Raw genomic sequence first — 20,034 nt, 5'->3', positions numbered from 1 at the left:
TCCGCTCTCGGCAGTGGGTACTGGTCTTGGAGTGACACCCAATTGATGGTGGCCTTGTAATCACCACATATCCTGACCGACCCATCCGCCTTGAGCACCGGCATGATTGGGCTCGCCCAGTCACTGAATTCGACTGGCGAGATGATGCCTTCCCTCAGTAGGCGGTCCAATTCGCATTCTATCTTTTCCCGCATCACGTATGGCACCACTCTAACCATGTGGCGTACTGGCCTGGCGTCCGCGTTTATGTGAATCACTACCTTGGTCCCCATGAAAGTGCCGATGCCGGGTTGAAATAATGAGTCAAATTTGTCCAGGACCTGTGAGCATGATACTCGCTCCACAAAAGAAATTGCATTGACATCGCCCCATTTCCAGTTCATGACAGCAAGCCAACTCCTCCCCAGTAGTGTGGGACAATCCCTTGGGACAATCCAGAGTGGCAACCTGTTCTCCGAATCTTTGTGGGTCACGGCTACCGTGGCGCTGCCTAGCACCGGAATAATCTCCTTTGTATATGTCTGTAGCTGTGCGTCAATCGGCAATAATTTTGGCCTCCTGGCCTTGGACACTCACAACCTTTCGAACTGTTTGATACTCAAACTGGCCCCCGTGTCTAGCTCCATTAATACTGGGTTGCCATTGAGGAGCACTTTCATCATTATCGGTGGCGTCCTGGTATATGAACTGTATATGTGCTCCACATGAACTCGCTGAACTTCAGCTTCCAGCGATTTCCCCCAGTATTCATTTGGCCTCGTAGGGCTTACATCGGGCCCGTCCTCCTCCTACATCAACCTGGCTGCAGGCTTCCTGCACAGACGCGACAAGTGCCCACTGACGTTGCAGTTTCTGCAGGTATATTGCTGATACCTGCAAGCTCTGGCTGGGTGTTTGCCTCCACACTTCCAGCATGAGCTGGAGGCCCCATTGTTGGAAACAAAAGTTCCGTTACCATTCGATCATCTCTGACTGTCTCTGTAACTGCCCTTAAGCGCACCATTAACATGTGTTGATGACCTCATTGCGATGGCATGAATCGCCGTTCAGCTAGCCATTGTCTCTGTTGAATTCCCCCTTTGGGTTCGACTACATGTTGGGACATGTCCGATTGCCCTTGTCTGCCTAGAGAACTGTGTGCCGCATTGACAATATTGACTCCCTGGTTGTTTGCCGCATTTGAGCCAAGATTTTTGTCATACATCATTCTGGTCTCTTCCTCCCCTGAGATAAATGTCTGGGCTATCAGAGCCGCCGCTTCCAAGGTCAAGTCTTTGGTCTCAATCAGTTTCCTGAAAACCCCAGCATGCCCGATGCCCTCAATAAAAAAGTCTCGCAGCATCTCCGCTCTGCATGCATCTGGGAACTTATATAGGCTCGCCAGTCGCCGGAGGTCTGCCACGAAGTCTGGAACGCTTTGACCTTCTCGCCGCCGGTACGTGTAAAACCGGTGTCTCGCCATGTGCATGCTGCTCGCCGGTTTAATGTGTTCCCCGATCAACTTACTGAGCTCTTCGAAAGTCTTGTCCGCCGGCTTCTCTAGTGCTAGAAGGTCCTTCATCAGGGAGTACGTTCTGGATCCACAAACCGTCAGGAGGTGAGCCCTGCGTTTGTCGGCTAAATCCTGTCCCAACCATTCCTTAGTGACAAAACTTTGCTGTAGTCTCTCAATAAAGTCGTCCCAATCATCACCAACACAGTACATCTCTTCTGTGCTGCTAGTGGCTATGCTTGCGTGGTTTAAATCCCAGTTTCTCGTCGCCAATAATATGTTCTTACTATACAGTATAAATGCACACGAGGCCCATACTTGAGAGAAGGTCACTCTGTGACCAGTTACCTTTATTACCAAGACCTCAAGTGTTGAAGGTGGGTGGAGCTTCCCCTTTTATACCTGAAAGTCCAGGTTAGGAGTGTCTTCCACAAGTTCACCCCCTTGTGGTCAATGTTCTCAAGATGTTCAACTTAGGTCAGCTTATACATGGGTTACAATGATAGTTGAATACATGACAGCAAGGATTAACCAGGACGACTGGAGACCTGCTCTGCTGCACGGACCTAGTGTGCACACATATCACAGTGTAGGCTGGCCCGTGCTGCCCCTGGGCCCTCGGCTCTTCTGGGCCCCGAACCCTCATTTGTCGCACCTTCGCCATGACCTTCCCACTCCTCTGCTGTACCAGGGCCCCGCTGATGTTCCAGCCCATGCTCTAACCGGTGACCTGGGCCTTGATGATGTCACCCAGTCACTATTCACGCAATCACTACACAACATTTTTCTATAAAAATGCCATTTTATCTCTCTGCTCCTTCAATAGCAAAAAAAATCACTTTTAATCTTACAATTTCTATTGGTATCACTCCACTATAAAATTTGGCTGTTCTAATGCATTTGTTTCTATAACACTAGATTTGCATAGCTCCCTTTAGTATGGTAAGGAAGAAACTGTGTTTTCAAAAGACAAACGTTTTTCAATTTAACACTTTAAGGTGGACACTTGTGTTGGGTTAGTTTTGCAGATATTAGAGTGTTAGAATCAGAAATTTACAGCACAGAAGGAGGCCATTTTGTCCATTGTGTCTGTGCCGGTCGAAAGAGCTATCCAACCGAATCCCACTTTCCAGCTCTTGGTCTGTAGCCCTGTAGGTTACGGCACTTCAGTATCACCTCATTCATGCCTTTGTTACCTCTAGACTTGACTGCTCCAAGTCGCTCCTGGCCGGCCTCCCACATTCCACTTGAGGTCATCCAAAAATCGAACCAAGTCAAGATCACCCATCACCCCTGTGCTTTCTGACATACATTGGCTCCCAGTTAAGCGATGCCTCGATTTCAAAATTCTCATCCTTGTTTACAAATCACTCCATGGTCTTGCCCCTCCCTATCTCTGTAATCTTTTTCAGTCTCACAATCCCACAAGATGTTTGCGCTCCTCAAATTCTGCTCTCTTGAATATCCCTCATTATAACTGCTCAACCATCAGTGGCCGTGCCTTCAGCTGCCCGGGCCCTAAGCTCTGGAATTTCCTCCCTAAACCTCTCTACCGCTCTTTCCTCCTTTAAGACGCTCCTTAAAACCTACCTCTTTACTATGTTAAAGGCACGATATAAATAAAAGTTATTACCACTTAGCAGTGTTCTGACAGCTTATCCAAGTAATGGTAGACAGTGAGTGTCACTAACCTTATCTGACCATGACAGACACTACAGCTGAACTCGATCACGTTCTCATCCAGTGTCCATACACTCGTTTCCAGCAGGGTTTCTGATTACAGCGTGACCAGTTTACATGCGCAGTTTCTTTATACATGTGGACATTGAAATTTATGATGGGATAAGTTGACAGGAAGTGTGTACGGATATAAGATAGCTCGATGTTTGAAAAACAGTCAGCCACCACTTTAAATCCTTTGCCTTGTCAAAATTTCAATCCTTGCCTTGCAAACCCATCTTGTTTCCACATTTTTCCAGCCCTTCCCCCACCCTACACACCATGAGCAACACCATAAGAGATCGACCAGTGAAAAGAAAATGGTTCTTAAAGGAAGATTCCTGTCTTGATGATGACTGCACCGAGAGATTTTCTGCCTTCTATTAGAAGTCTGCTCCTCACTGTCAGTTGCATTCATTTATGTTGTCAAATTCATTACTTTATCAGGTGGCAAATGGGAAGCAGAAACAAAGAAAGTTGCAGAACAAGCGTACAAGAAATTGGAGCAGGTCAGCTCCATTGGCTCCGATGAAGAGAAACTGTTTCACTCTCTGAAGTATGTATGTTACAAAAGAGGTGTCCACAGAAAAATACACACTATTCAGAACTCATGTGTTCAACTCAATTTTTAAAATATTTTTGTTTTTATTCGATCAAGTTCCACTTGGGTGATCCAGTTAGGTTCTCTTTAGTGCCTGTCCGCTCCCTCCTTCAGTTGTTCCTGAGTGTCTGCAGCCAGAGTGCACCTCCCCTTTTAGAGGTACTGGCTGCCTTTAAGTAGCATCATGGATGTCCAATATCGCCTGATATCACCCCCCGCACCCTGATCGGCATGTAACTATCATGAATATTGCGTGCTGCCTGCATTGATCTTGTCTGGGCGTGGGCAGTACCTATTGTCCAGTGCAATTGGATTTCTTTGTTTTAATGTATTTACATCCCATGCAAGTTTTACACATCTTATTACTTTCTTTGTTCGTTTTATAGCTCTCCCAGTCCACTGGATTTCCAATTACCCTTTCATAAGTGTTCCATTCTTTTAGCTTGATACTGTCTCTTACCTCATTTGTTGACCATGGTTACTTAACCACACAAGTGGAATCTTTGCCTCTTTAGAGAATGTACAGATTATTGGGGTCAACTTATTTCTCATCCCTTCGACATTTGCATTCTTTAAATTTAAACCTTGGTCTGTGACTCTCTTCTCCCTCTCAAACCAGTATCAAATTCAATCATATTGTGGTCAGTATTTGCAAGAATTTCCCTACGGTTAGATTGTTAACAAATTCTAATTCATTACTCATCACTAAATCTAGTGTAGCCTGTTACCTTATTGGTTATAAAACACATTGGCCTGAATTTGCGGCCAGAGGCTTCCCGCGGGCGGATGTCTCCAAACGGCAATAAATCTATGAACCTACCTGACAGTCCTGGACATCAGAGACTCTTGGGCCTCTATGTATAGACATGTGCAGAGCCCCACGTATCCCAGGGACGCAGGCGGTTTGCAAGCGCCCCTGGAACCACATGGGCTGGCCCAACAAATGGAAGTAGGGGATCCCCATTCATGCTTATAATAACAATAATATTAATAACTTTTATTTATATAGCGCCTTTAATGTAGTAAAATGTCCCAAGGCGCTTCACAACAGTGTTACAAGACAAACAGATAAATTTGACACCAAGCCACAGAAGCAGATGACCAAAAGCTTGTTTAAAGAGGGAGGTTTTAAGCAGCATCTTAAAGGAGGAAAGAGAGGTAGAGAGGCGGCCAGATTTAGGGAGGCAGTTCCAGAGCTTAGGGCCCAGGCAGCTGAAGGCACGGCCACCGATGGTTGAGCAGTTATAATGAGAGATGTTCAAGAGGCCAGAATTTGAGGAGCGCAGACATCATGTGGGTTTGTGAGACTGAAAAAGATTACAGAGATAGGGAGGGGCAAGGCCATGGAGTGATTTGTACACAAAAATTATAATTTTGAAATCAAGGCGTTGTTTAACTGGGAGCCAATGTAGGTCAGCGAGCACAGGGGGTGAAGGGTGATCTTGACTTGGTGCGGGTTAGTACACGAGCTGCTGAGTTTTGTATGCCTTCAAGTTTACGCAGTGTGGAATGTGGAAGGCCGACCAGGAGTGAGTCAAGTCTAGAGGTAACAAAGGCATAAATGAGGGTTTCAGCAGCAGAAGAACTGAGGCAGGGATGGAGGCGGGCGATGTTACGGAGGTGGAAAAAGGCATTTTTTGTTATGCTGCAGATATGTGGCTGGAGACATAGTTCGGGGTCAAATATGACACCTTGGTTGCGAACAGTCTTGTTCACCCTCAGATTGATGCTAGGGAGAGGAATGGAGTCAGTGGTTAGAGAACGCAGTTTGTGGCGGGGACCAAAGATAATGGCGCAGATATTTCGCTTTCTCCTTCCCACGGGCGTTTGACTAGATTTTAGAAAAAAAATACGTACCTACCTGAAGCTGCTGCACCCACTCGAGTTCCCGATCCCAGGCCGCCTCTCCCTGCGTGTCGCAGCGCGTGCTCGTAGGGACGTCCGTAAGCTGGAGCTGCAGTCACATGGCGCTGGCCAGCCAATCAAGGTACAGTATTTTCTCATTCATAATAATGGAAACTCCGTAAGTTGGACTTCCCATTATTATGAATGAGAAACCCTCCAAAACACCCAAAACACTAAAGAAATAGAAAATATATACTACATATTTAAGATTAATTTAAATTAGTTATTAATGTCTTATGTAAAAAAATATTTACCCAATTTTTAAAAAAGTTTTTTTAATTATGCTTAAAATAAACTTACTGTAGTGACGAGGGTTTTTAACAATATGTTTTCATAACTTTATTTTGATATGTTTTTGTGTGTTTTAAAACTCTTGTGCCTGTAACTGTAGGCTATGTGCTGCTTTTTCAGGCGCAAGATTTTTGAGGACATTTGCTGGGCAAGATATGTGTAAATAGCCTAATCTTGCCCGGACAAATGTCTTCGCTCCCGATCTGCGGATGATCTGGCGAGCTCCAGCTTGACAGATCGGAAAAGCCGGTTTTCAGCGCATGCGGATTGTGCGCTGAAAACCAGCTTTTCCGATGCCTTCCCGGGTTTGTAGAAACACCGTACGGGCCCGGGACATTGGAATTTCGACCCCAATGTCTTTGGTCTTCCCAAGATTTAATTGGAGAAAATTTCTGCTCTTCCAGTACTGGATGTCGGACAAACAATCTGACAATTTAGAGACCATGGAGCGGTCAAGAGAAGCGATGGTGAGGTAGAGCTGGGTGTCATCAGCGGACATGTGGAAACTGACTTTGTGTTTTCGGATGATATCGTCAAGGGGCAGCATATAGATGAGAAATAAGAGGGGATCAAGGTTAGATCCTTGGGGGACACCAGAGGTAATGATGCGGGGGCGGGAAGAGAAGCCATTGCAGGAGATTTTCTGGCTACGATTAGATAGATAAGAATGGAACCAGGCGAGTGCAGTCCCACCCAGCTGGACGATGGTGGAGAGGCGTTGGAGGAGGATGGAGTGGTCAACTGTGTCAAAGGTCAGGCAGGTCCAGGAGGATGAGGAGGGATAATTTACCTTTGTCACAGTCACAAAGGATGTCACTTGTGACTTTGATGAGAACAGTTTCGGTACTGTGGCAGGGGCAAACATTGAATTCCTGGAAAGATGATCATGGATTTTGGAGGCGACAACACGCTCAAGTACTTTGGAAGAAAGGGAGGTTGGAGATGGGGCGATAGCTAGCAGGCCAAGGGTTGGTTTTTTGAGGAGAGGGGTGATGACGGCAGATTTGAGGGAGAGGAGGACAGTACCTAAGGAGAGAGAACCATTAACAATGTCGGCTAACATGGGAGCCAAAAAAGGAAGTTGGGTGGTCAGCAGTTTAGTGGGAATAGAGCCTCATGGGACAAGATGAGCCTGGAGAGATCAAGAGGGGCGATCAAAGAGAAACTAATGAAAGATGCGAGTTTAGGGCTACGGTGGGTGGGAGTGTCAGATGAAGTTTGGCCCTGTGGGCTAGGGGAAGGAAGGGAACTCTCAGAGGCAGCTGATCGGATGGTTTCAATCTTTGAGACAAAGAAGTCCATGAGATCCTCACACTTGTTGCTGGAGGTGAGTGTGGTAGAGACAGGGCAGAGGGGTTTAAGGAGTCGGTTAGCAGTAGAGAATAGTAGCCTGGGTTTATTTTTGCAATCTAGAATGATCCTGGAATAGTGAGCAGTTTTTGTAGATAAGAGTAAGAACCAAAAGTGTTTTATGTGTTCGAGCCAGATTTGGGGGGAACGGTAAGGGTGGGAGGGAGTAATCATTTTAACAGGGACTAGGTTATCAAAGGTGGTAGTCAGAGTCTGGTTGAGCAGATCAGTGGCTGAAGAAATGTCATTGTTAAAAGAGGGCCAAAGGTTGGACAGTTTTGAGCTAATAAATGCAGTTGTAATAGAGTTTGGAGAGAGTTTTTTCCAGGGGCGGATGCAGAAGGAAGTCGGTTTGGATTGGGGAAGGGGGATGTGGATCGAGAGCGATACAAGGAAATGGTCAGAGATGGCTTTATGATTAATTGATACGATTGGAATAGAAAGACCACGAGAGATTCGTACATACCGTATCCCCATAAAAACACATTAACATAACAATTTTTTTTTTAAATAACATTTAAAATGAATTAAAACACAATTTAATTAAACATTTAAAACAAAAATTAAATTTTTTGAAAAATACATTTAAATGTTTTAAAGGGGCAAAAATAAACTTAACTTATTTTACAGGTGTTTTAATGTTTAAATAATTGAAAAAAATAATTTTTATATTCATTTCAACTCTTTTGCTGGTAAAAGCGAGCCTTGCTCCTGCTTTCACCAAATGTAAGAATTTCACGGGCATTCGCTGGGCAGAGGTTGGGCAAATAGCCCAACTCACTGCCCGCGGATGTCCCTTTCCCAGGGACGCGGATGATCTGGTAAGAAGATTCTTGACAGATCGGAAGTTGCGGGTTTTTGCACATGCACTTCACATGCCGTTACGAACGCGTACTCACCCATAGGGGCTGCAAAATATGGGCCATCGTTCGAGAAAACTGTCCTGAAAACATTCGAGAAATTCATTGCCTTTAATACTGCAGCTGTTCTGCATCTCCCAGTCTGTGTGAAAATGAGAATCTCCCATTATAATCACGTTGTTTCTCCTACATATTTCCCAGATCACCGTATTTATAACTTGCTCCACCACATTCGTGCTATCAGGAGGCCTGTAGGCAACTTTCTCCAGAGTCTTGCATCCTTTGCTGTTCCTTGGTTCCACCCAGAGTGTTTGCACTGTCTGATCACCCTTGCTGAAATCCTTTCTTTCTACTGCTAGAATTGTGTCTTTTATCAATATTGCTCCAATTTCCCAGTCCTGTCTGTACATCCTGTAGCCTGGAATATTCAGCTCCCAGTCATGCCCAGCTTGTAGCCAGGTCTCTGCATGGCCACTACATCATGGGGCCGAAATCCGGCCTCCCGAAAATGCCTCTTAGTGTCGGAAAGCAGCACCACGCAGCGGAGTTGAATGGCCGGTGATTTGAGGTGGAATGGCGCTGCTCGCGAAATTCTCCTCGGTAGTTTTTCTGGCGCCCCGCTGCTGCCGACTGATCCTAAGTGCATCATCAAAGCACGCATCGCCGATCTCCCACACATCCAGCGAAATTCACCTGAAAAAATCTTTGGCCCTGACAGTTTTTCCTGTGGGTGCACTGTGTTTGAAGTGTGTGTGACATGGCTGTGCGCCGGTTATTCAAGGGGAGGGCACATTGCCGCGGCCGCCATTTTATTTTTTTTGTCGGCCGATTGCCAGGTCGGGCCGACAATTATGCCCCTGGGTTTGGCCAGGCCGCCAACAGGTACCAGACCGCTGGCCCGGCCGAAACCCTCCCTGGTGGCCCAGTGGACCTAACTAGAATAATGGCAGAGCTTGCAGCGGCCCTCCACTTTAAGTGAAGTGCAGAGACGTGGTGGCGGACACACGTCATGACATCATCAGCGCTATGCAGATGACTGACAGCGGCAGAGACTCTGTCCCACCTCCATTTCCACCCCTCTAGTGTGCTCATCGCCGCACCTCCGCCCCGCTAGTGTGCTCATCGCTGTACTTCTGCCCCTCCAGTGTGCTCATCGCCGTACTTCTGCCCCTCCAGTGTGCTCATCACTGTACTTCTGCCCCTCCAGTGTGCTCATCGCTGTACTTCTGCCCCTCCAGTGTGCTCATCGCCATACTTCTGCCCCTCCAGTGTGCTCATCGCCATACTTCTGCCCCTCCAGTGTGCTCATCGCTGTACTTCTGCCCCTCCAGTGTGCTCATCGCCATACTTCTGCCCCTCCAGTGTGCTCATCGCCATACTTCTGCCCCTCCAGTGTGCTCATCGCTGTACTTCTGCCCCTCCAGTGTGCTCATCGCCATACTTCTGCCCCTCCAGTGTGCTCATCGCTGTACTTCTGCCCCTCCAGTGTGCTCATCGCCATACTTCTGCCCCTCCAGTGTGCTCATCGCTGTACTTCTGCCCCTCTAGTGTGCTCATCGCCGTACTTCTGCCCCTCTAGTGTGCTCATCGCTGTACTTCTGCCCCTCTAGTGTGCTCATCGCCATACTTCTGCCCCTCCAGTGTGCTCATCGCTGTACTTCTGCCCCTCCAGTGTGCTCATCGCTGTACTTCTGCCCCTCTAGTGTGCTCATCGCCATACTTCTGCCCCTCTAGTGTGCTCATCGCCGTACTTCTGCCCCTCTAGTGTGCTCATCGCCGCACTTCCGCCCCCATTACGATCGACTTTCGGTCTGCCGGGAAAAAAAAGCCAAAGAGCGGAATTTCGCTCAAGAGGCCACCTTATCCACCGCGACAGGGAAAAAACTTCAACAGCGGTAGGTGTGACCCATTTCGGGCAGACCTGAATTTTTACGCCCATTCCTTTTAAGTTGAGTTTGTGCTTCTAACTCATTTGTTTTGTTTCTTGTATTACGTGTATTTGTGCACAGATTCCGATTTCCAGAACTGATCCCACCCTGCCCATCTATCTTGATGGTCCTTTTTGATACTTTTTGACTCACAGAGTGGATTCTCCCCTCCAAGTCCCGTTAACTAGTTTAAGTCTTTCCCCATTGTCCTATTTACCTTTTACCCAGGAACACAGATACCTTCCTTGGCCCCAAAAGTGGGAAAAGGGAGGTTCTGTGGGAGGTGGAGAGAATGTGTTCATGCGCAGGGGTTACAGAGTGGTACAATAATCCTATAGGGCAGTCGTGGGCAATTCTTTGGTTGGAGGGCCACTTAGCAAGTTTTGGTGAGCTATTGAGGGCTGCACACCAATGTTCCCATTAAGCTGCGTGGCTGTGTGGTCACGCAGTGGCCTGGAGATCCCACGCAGGCTGCTCGGCAGCTTTTAAACTAATAGCTGTGTAATTAGTACAGTATAGAGCACAATTAAATTGCTCATCAATTGCCTAAAGAGCAGAGAGTGTGAAGTTAGTGAATAAATCTGTTAACCAATTTACTAATTATCAGTTAGTATAAACAGTGTTAAATAATACATTTGAGATAATTAAAATGCTAATTAGTAAACACATCAGTTTTGCATTAATTAATTAAGTGGTAGTTAATAATTGGTTAACAGGTAACATCCATCAGTCACCCAATCACTGGGGGTTGGGCCTGCCTCCTCCCCACTGGTTTAGGGGCCGTGCTGCTGTCAGTAAAAGGCCCTCACCCGGTGGGCCAGTCGCCTTCTGTCCACCTCAGCCACCGGTCACCATATCTTCAACTCCCGTCTCTCGGGCCCCATGCTAGATTCCCCTGCTGCCTCGGAGATAATGCCCCACCTCCTGATGTTATATCCTTCCTTGGGTAAGGAGACCAAACCTGTACACAATACTCCAGGTGCAGTCTCACCAGGGCTCTATATAATTGCAGTAAGACGTCTTTACTCTTATACTCAAATCCTCTTGAAATAAAGGCCAGCATACCATTTGCTTTCTTAATTGCTTGCTGTACCTGCATGTTAACTTTCAGTGATTGGTGTACAAGGACGCCCAGGTCCCTCTGAACACCAACATTTCCCAATCTCTCACCATTTAAAAAATACTCTGCTTTTCTATTTTTCCTACCAAAGTGGATAACTTCACATTTCTCCACATTATATTCCATTTATCATGTTCTTGTCCACTCACTGAGCCTGTCTATATCCCCTTGAAGTCTCTTTGCATCCTCCTCACAACTTACATTCCCACCTAGTTTTGTATGATCAGCAAACTTGGATACATTACATTTGGTCCCCTCATCCAAATCATTGATATAGATTGTGAATAGCTGCGGTACCCCACTAGTTACAGTTTGCCAACCCACAAATGACCTGTTTATTCCTACTCTCAGTTTTCTGTCCGTTAACCAATCCTCAATCCATGCTAGTATAGTACCCCCAATCACATGAGCCCTAATTTTGTTTACTAACCTCTTGTGTGCCATCTTATCGAATGCCTTCTGAAAATCCAAATACACCACATCCACTGGTTCCCCCCTTATCTATTCTGCTAGTTACAACCTCAAAAATCTCTAACAGATTTGTCAAACATGATTTACATTTCATAAATCCATGTTGACTCTGCCCAATCCTATTATTATTGTCTAAGTGCCCTGTTACCATATCCTTAATAATAGATTGTAGCATTTTCCCTACTACTGATGTCAGGCTAACTGGTCTGTAGTTTCCCGTTTCCTCTCTCCCTCCTTTCTTAAAAAGCGGGGTTACATTAGCTACCTTCCAATCCATGGAAACCTTTGCAGAATCTATGGAATTTTTGGAAGATGACAGCCAATGCATCTACTATCTCTGTAGCCATCTCTTTCAAAACTCTAGGATATAGGCCATCAGGTCCAGGGGATTTATTGGCTTTCAGTCCCATTAATTTCTCCAGTGCTTTTTTTTACTAATACTAATTTCTTTCCGTTCCTCATTCTCACTGGACCCCTGGTTCTCCACTATTTCCAAGAGGTTTTTTGCGTCTTCTTGTGTGAAGACAGACGCAAAGTATTTGTTTAATTTCTCTGCCATTTCCTTTTTCCTCCTAATGCTTTCTCCTGTCTCAGCCTGTAAGGGACCCGCATTTACTTTTGCTAATCTTTTCTTTTTTACATACCTATAGAGGCTTTTACAGCCTGTTTTTATGTCTCTCGCTAGTTCACTCTCATTCTATTTTCCCTTTCTTTATCAATTTCTTGGTCCTCCTTTACTGAATTCTAAAATCCTCCCTATCCTCAGGCTTACTGCTCTTTTTGGCAACATTATAAGCCTCTTCATTTGATCTAATACTCCCTTTAACTTCCCTTGTTAGCCACGGTTGGACCATTTTTCCTGTGGGGTTTTTGTGCCTTAAAGGAATGTATATTTGTTAATTATGTATTCATTCTTTAAATGCTAGCCATTGCTCATCTACCGTCATACCTTTTTATCAGGGCATTCTTCAGTTGTCAGCTTTTTCCCGCAAACATTGATTAGCTGTTAGATCGGAACCCTCCCTGCAACATTACCAGCTGAAGCACAGAGCTTCTGTCACAGTGAGAATCCAGCCTTGCTGATGACAAGTAGCCAGCAAGTACCTCCTACCTGGGATGGCTTCCCCCCACCTCCAGTTCTTCATCACTTGACGTTCTTGGCCTTACTGGGGTAGATCTTGACTGTATATAATGTAAATCGGGTGATAATGAGTCAGCAGCCCATTTTGCATCTCCCCCATTTTTATTTCCATTAACATCAAACAGAGCTCCCAGATCTATCTCTTTCATTGCTGAACCTTCCTCCAAGAAGCTCAATTTCTTTTCATTCCAAACAGCTATTCTCCATTGAACAACTCTACAAAACACAAATCCATCCACTACCTCCATCCTTCTCCCATCATGGGACAGCTCTCCCAGCACCTCGAGCAAACTCCTGGACAGGATACAAAAAGCTTCTTCTCTGTATGCAGCCTCATGTTGTCCTCTCAGTGTCTCTCTGCATTTCTTCTCCACTTATTGTTGCTCCTCTGAATTTTCTGCTTATTGCTGAGATCTTGCTCCTCCTCCCCAAATCTTCACTGTGATGAATTCTGTTAATTCTCCACTCAGCTCAAAAATGTGGAACTACTCACCTGTGTCTGATGTCCCTTCCTTCTAAAGTCTTCCTTAAACCCAATCTTAGTGACAACTAACCACGACTTCCTGATTAGGTGGACCCCCGTTCAGCTTTTTCAGCTTTCTCGTGTTTAGGCCTTGGTTTCTCAACTAAAAGTATTTTTTAAGACAGTCATACTAGACAGAATGTCTACACAAACATGAGTGCCTTATTCAGAGCATAGTTGGGATGTATCAAGTACATCTGGGTTGTGTTAAATACCTGCTTTGTATAGATGCCAGCAAATCCATCAACCACTGCTCCTTTGTTATTTCTGCATAATGCTAAAGGTGATAATTTTTTTGTCCTAGAAAAAAGACCCTGCAATTAAAGGACAAATGTCTTTTGGAGATCATTTACATTGGAGTGTTTGGACAAACAGGCATTGGGAAAAGATCGCTAGTGAACGCAGTTTTAGAGGAGAAGGGTTTGCTGCCCACGTCATCGTCAGGAGCCTGCACATCAGCTGTGATAAAAGTGCAATCTGACGGAGGACGCAAGTTTAAAGTAGAGGTTGAATTCCTCACAGAGAAGGTACTGACCGTTGGAGCCTGCACAGGGCCTCCTCCTTCTGCTCTCTGTTCAACTTCTGTTCCTTTTCGGTATAATTGTCTCCAGTCACTGTCAAGTGATTCCCCTCCCATACACCATTCACTTGGGGGGACATCGATAGTCGAGGGGAGGATTGTGGGTCGGGGGGGAGATCGTGGGTTGGGGGTAGGTTGGGGAGAGGTCGGGGAAGAGATCATGAGTCAGGGGTTGGGGGAAGAGCTCATGGGTTGGGGAGAGATCATGGGTTGGGGAGAGACCATGGGTCGCATAGAGGTCGTAGATCGGGGTCGGGGGCTCGAGGGTTGGTGTAGAGATCGTGAATTGGGGGAGAGTTCGGGATTGGAGGGGAGGGTTCATGGGACACAGGAGAAGTCGTGGGTCGGGGTTCAGGGTTTGTGGTTTGGGTAAACAGCATGGGTCGGGGGAGAGGTCGGGGGTAAGATTGTGGATCAGGGAGAGGTTAGGGATTGGGTTGGGAGACATTATGGGTCAGGGGAGTAATCGGGGGTCGGGGACATCGTGAGCCAAGGAGATGTCGGGGGTCATAGGGGAGTCATGATCGGTGGTTGGGGGTGGGGGTGGGAATCGGGAGTCAAGTGGGAGATCGGGGTTCGTAGAGAGGTCAAGATAGTTAAGGGAGATCGATGATCCGTGGTGGGGAGAGTTCGGGGATCTGTGGAGAGGTCGGGGGGAGATCGTGGGTTGGGTGGGTAGAGTTCATGGGTCGGCGAGAGGTCTGGGGGGTGGTGGCGGAGTTCGTGGGTCGGGGAGAGATCTGGGTGGGAGAGATTGTGGGTTGGGGAGAGGTCGGGGGGAGATCGTGGGTCTGGGAGAGATCTGGGTGGGGGAGATTGTGGGTTGGGGAGAGGTCTGGGGGGGGCGGAGTTCGTGGGTCAGAGAGAGGTCTGGGTGGGGGAGATGGTGGGTTAGGGAGAGGTCAGGAGGAGATTGGGGGTACGGGTTGAGGGATCATGGATCCAGAGGTTGTCGGAGGGAGAGATCGTGGGTCCGGAGGGAGAGATGTGTCCAGGTTGAGGGATTGTGGGTCTAGGGTCGGGGATGGATCATGGATCGGGCGGGATCAGGGGCCCCGTGGTGGGGTGAGGGGTCAGCAGATTGAGGAGACGGAGGGAGGTCTATCACAACAGGTTAGCTTGGGGTGCCGGGCGGAAGGCTCCTCTTGGTCTACAAGCAGCAGAAAGATACTTACCTGCTGGATCCACCACTTCTCGCCTCCTTCCAGCGGCTTGGTTTCTCGAGCCCTGGGAAATCCAGTCCACAGCCGTTAAATGTAAAACTACTAAAATTTAAGGCATGCAGCCTCATTAACATACTTAAATGACTGAGATGCCTCTGGAGGGTAGGTTATTCCTCCCCCCCCCTAAACTGACTCCGTTAAAACAGTGCGTTGGAGGTGGTTTGGGGTCAGCCTTCCGAGTTTTGAAATTTTAGTCCCCTTGCTCCTCTCCTGCCTGTCCTGGGGGTAAAATTTCCACCAATATTGAAGTTAGCAAGACATAACAAGAGAACTGAGTCTCCAGTTGGGGTGACTCTAAATAAAATCATATGTCAGCTGGTCTTAGAGAATGTTGTCGTCAATCTTTTTGCCTTTTTTGCAGTCTTTTGATTCTAATTAACTGAATATAAATGAAACCAGCTCTTGACCTTGATCTGTAACAGTAGGGTGATTGAGATAGGATGGGCTGGGACAAAATTTGCTTGATATTTCTGTTTGATATTTGGATGTTCGGAGTGGCCTGTGAAAGCATGTTTTAGTGCTGATTACCATGTTTGTGGCCCTGTCGTGAAGGGTTTTGATTTTGATTGGGAAACTTTTTGTAAAATAATAAAAAATACTAACTTTTATTTATATAGCGCCTTTAATACAGTAAAACGTCCCAAGGCGCTTTACAGCAGTGTTATAAGACAAAACAGATAAATTTGACACCGAGCCACATAAGAAGAAATTACGGCAGATGACCAAAAACTTGGTTAAAGAGATAGGTTTTAAGGAATGTCTTAAAGGAGGAAAGAGAGATAGAGAGGCGGAGAGGTTTAGGGAGGGAGTTCCAGAGCTTAGGACCCAGGCAGCTGAAGGCATGGCCACCAATGGTTGAGCAGTTATAATCGGGGATGCTCAAGGGGGCAGAATTTGAGGAGCACAGACATCTTGCGGGGTTGTGAGGCTGAAAAAGATTACAGAGATAAAGAGGGGCAAGGCCATGGAGTCATTTGTAAACAAGGATGAGAATTTTGAAATCGAGGCGTTGTTTAACTGGGAGCCAATGTAGGTCAGCGAGCACAGGGGGTGATGGGTGATCGTGACTTGGTGTGAGTTAGGACACGGGCTGCCGAGTTTTGGATGACGTCAAGTTTACATAGGGTAGAATGTGGGAGGCCAGCCAGGAGTGAGTTGGAATAGTCAAGTCTAGAGGTAACAAAGGCACAAATGAGGGTTTCAGCAGCAGAAGAGCTGAGGCAGGGACGGAGGTGGGCAATGTTACGGGGTGGAAAAAGACAGTTTTAGTTATGCCGTGGAAATGTGGCAAATATGACACCTAGGTTGCGAACAGTTTGGTTCACCCTCAGACAGATGCGAGGGAGAGGGATGGAGTCAGTGGCTAGGGAATGCAGTTTGTGGCGGGGACCAAAGATAATGGCTTCGGTTTTCCCAATATTTAATTGGAGAAAATTTCTGCTCATCCAGTACTGGATGTTAGACAAGCAATCTGACAATTTAGATACCAAGCAGTGGTCGAGAGATGTGGCGGAGAGGTAGAGCTGGGTGTCGTCAGCGTACGTGTGGAAACAGACTGTATTTGGATGATATCGCCAAGGGGCCGCATATAGATGAGAAATAGGAGGGGGCCAAGGATAGATCCTTGGGGGACACCAGAGGTAACGATGCAGGAGCGGGATGAGAAGCCATTGCTGGAGATTTTCTGGCTACGATGAGATGGATAAGAATGGAACCAGGCGAGTGCCGTCCCACCCAGCTGGACGATGGTCGAGAGGCGTTGGAGGAGGATGGAGTGGTCAACCGTGTCAAAGGCTGCAGACAGGTTCAGAAGGACAAGAGGGATAGTTTACCTTTGTCACAATCACAAAGGATGTCACTTGTGACTTTGAAGAGAGCTGTTTCTGTACTGTGTACATGAAGATTAAGTAAAAGTCAACACATAAATGTGCCTGAGATGGAAATGACTCTCATTACAGCAATAGAATGAAGAACTGAGAGTTCTGGTTGATCTGTGTGAGGAGGAGGAGGGGGATGATGACGATGATTATGGAGATACAACTGAGGCTGAAATGGCAAGAAAAAAACTGCAAATTATTTATGGAGATTGCAAACCGAATTACGAGGTGCTGTAAAAAGGAAGATTTATCAAGATATCCCCAAAAACGGCAAGAAAGTTTTCTGAGGAAAGTGTGAGTATTTAATTGAGCTATGAAGTTTCAAAGGGAACTGGAAGAGTTCAGAACTTACCTGCTGTCCTGTTCTGATTTTTTGAGCAAGATAAAAAGGCATTTGGTCAGTTTAGAATTCACCAAACTACACAGGTAATTCGAACAATCACAGCTCTAACCACGCAGCAGGGAATGAGAGCTGCGGAATCGGTGCAGGCATGTTCTGACTCATCTCTGACTGGCACTCCCGCTAGGAGCACAAGATCACAGAACTTACCTCTTACTTGAGGTAACATGTGAAACTACCTGCTTTTGTCTGTTCTTGTCTGTATGTTTAACTGTCTGTCTGCCTCTGTCATCTTTGTCTGCCTGTGTTTATCAAATGTCAGATTCTCTCTCTAATCTATCTCTCTATATTTCTCTCTCTAATCTCTTTCTCAATATCTCTCCTGTTTCTCTCTAACCCCTCGGTCTCAATGGTCTCTGCGTCGCTCTAACCTGTCTCTCTAATCAGACTATTTCTCTCTCTAATCTCGATACCTACATTTTTCTATCTCTGTCTCTCTAATCTTGTTTTTCAGTGTGTCAGTGTCAGTGCTTTGTCTTTCTGTCTGTGGCTGTCTAAACTCTGTCTTTCCCTCTCTGTTTTATGTTATGCTAAATCTTTCTAAATCCCTGGTTAGGCCTCAGCTGGACTATTGTTTCCAATTTTGTGCACCACACTTTAGGAAGGACATCAAAGCCTTGGAGAGAGTCTAGAGGAGATTTACTGGAATGTTTCCAAGGATGAGAGACTTCAGTTATGCGGAGAGGGTAGAAAAGCTGGATAGTTCTGCTTAGAGCAGAGAAGTTAAAGGGAAATTTAACAGAGATGTTCAATATTATGAGGGATGAGGAGTTTTGATAGGCCACTGGGTACAGTAGGCAAAACTGTACCCACTAGCAGGAGGGGCGGTAACCAGACGACACAGATTTAAGATAATTTGCAAAAGAACCAAGGGGAAGATGAGGAGGAAATCTTTTACGCAGCAAGTTGCTCTGACCTGAAATCCACTGCCTGAAAGGGTGATGGAAGCAAATTCAATTGTAACTTTCAAAAGGGAAATAGATAACTATTCGAAGGGGAAAAAATTGCTGGGCTATGGGGAAGAGCAAGGGAATGGGACTAATTGGATCGCTCTTTCAAAGAGCCAGTACTGGCATGATGGGCCGAATGGCCTCCTCCTGTGCTATATTGTTCTATGATTCTGACTTTCTGGATACGTTTGTGTTTAGTCTCTCTAATGGTTAGTCTCTTTAGGCGTCAGCTGTGGCTCAGTTTATAATACTCTCACCTCTGAGTCAGCAGGTTGTGGGTTCAAATACCACTCCAGAGACTTTGAACACAAAAATCCAGGCAGCCACTCCAGTACAGTCCTAAAGAAGTGTTACATTGTCAGAGATGGCGTGCATCGGATGAAACATTGAACCGAGGCCCCGTCTGCTCTCTCAGGTGGCTGTAAAAGATTCCATGGCACTATTTCGAACAAGAGCGGAGGAGTTCTCCCCGGTGTCCTGGGGCCAATATTTATCTCTAAATCATCTTCACTGAACAGTTTATCTGGTCATTATCGCATTGCTGTTTGTGGGAGTTTGCTGTGCGTAAATTGGCTGTTGTGTTTCCTACATTACAACAGCACAATTTATTGGCTATAAAGCACCTTGGAATGTGCTGAGGTTACAAAAGGCGCCATAGAAATGTAAGTCTTTCTAATCTGTGTGTGTGCCTCTTTCTCTCTGCCCCTCTTTTTCTACATCTTTGGCCAGAATTTTCCCCTCAGAAAACAGGTGGGTTTAGAACATGGGAAGTTAAATTGTAAAAAATGGGATTCCCGACCTGATTCTGCCTCCAATCCATCCCCCTCCCCTCTCCCATCGCTGGCCGACACCAGTCCCCGGTCAACCCCGTGCCCGATCGCTAACCTAGCCCATACCGATCCTTAACACATCCTCTTGCTGATCCCCAGCAGATCGCCCCACACCTCCTAATCCCCAACTCTTGCCGATCCTCCTCACAATCCTTGGCCCCCTGCCGATACCCCAACCACCTCCCGATCCCTGATCCCCAGGATGTCCCCGCCGATCCTCTGCTCAACCCACCCCCACATTCCCCGACCATGCCGACTCCTGACTCTCTTCCAAACCCTGAAAGCTCCAAGTCTGAAGAAAGAATGAACTTCGTCGGGAGGTGCGTCGCTGAGGCGTGAGTCCGGGGTCGGAGAGAGGCTGATAAAGGCCGCAAGTTCAGCAGTCGGGAGGTGCGTCGCTGAGGCGTGAGTCTGGGGTCGGCGAGAGGCTGATAAAGGCCGCAAGTTCAGCAGTCGGGAGGTGCGTCACTGAGGCGTGAGTCCGGGGTCGAGGAGGCCGATAAAGGCCACGAGTTCAGCAGTCGGGAGGTGCGTCACTGAGGCGTGAGTCTGGGGTCGGCGAGAGGCCGATAAAGGCCACGAGTTCAGCAGTCGGGAGGTGCGTCACTGAGGCGTGAGTCCGGGGTCGGCGAGAGGCCGATAAAGGCCGTGAGTTCATCAGTCGGGAGGTGCGTCACTGAGGCGTGAGTCTGGGGTCGGCGAGAGGCTGATAAAGGCCACGAGTTCAGCAGTCGGGAGGTGCGTCACTGAGGCGTGAGTCTGGGGTCGGCGAG

General features: G+C 46.9%; 1 pseudogene; it reads left to right on the top strand.

The window, feature by feature from the left end:
• LOC139279601 (uncharacterized) overlaps nucleotides 1-20,034 on the top strand; it is a 131,363-nt pseudogene that overhangs the window by 76,301 nt on the left and 35,028 nt on the right.

This window comes from Pristiophorus japonicus, chromosome 14 (assembly GCF_044704955.1).
Source record: "Pristiophorus japonicus isolate sPriJap1 chromosome 14, sPriJap1.hap1, whole genome shotgun sequence".
NCBI lineage: Eukaryota > Metazoa > Chordata > Chondrichthyes > Pristiophoridae > Pristiophorus > Pristiophorus japonicus.
The sequence above is the reverse complement of the archived record's forward strand: the minus strand, read 5'-3'. Positions and strand labels throughout refer to the sequence as shown.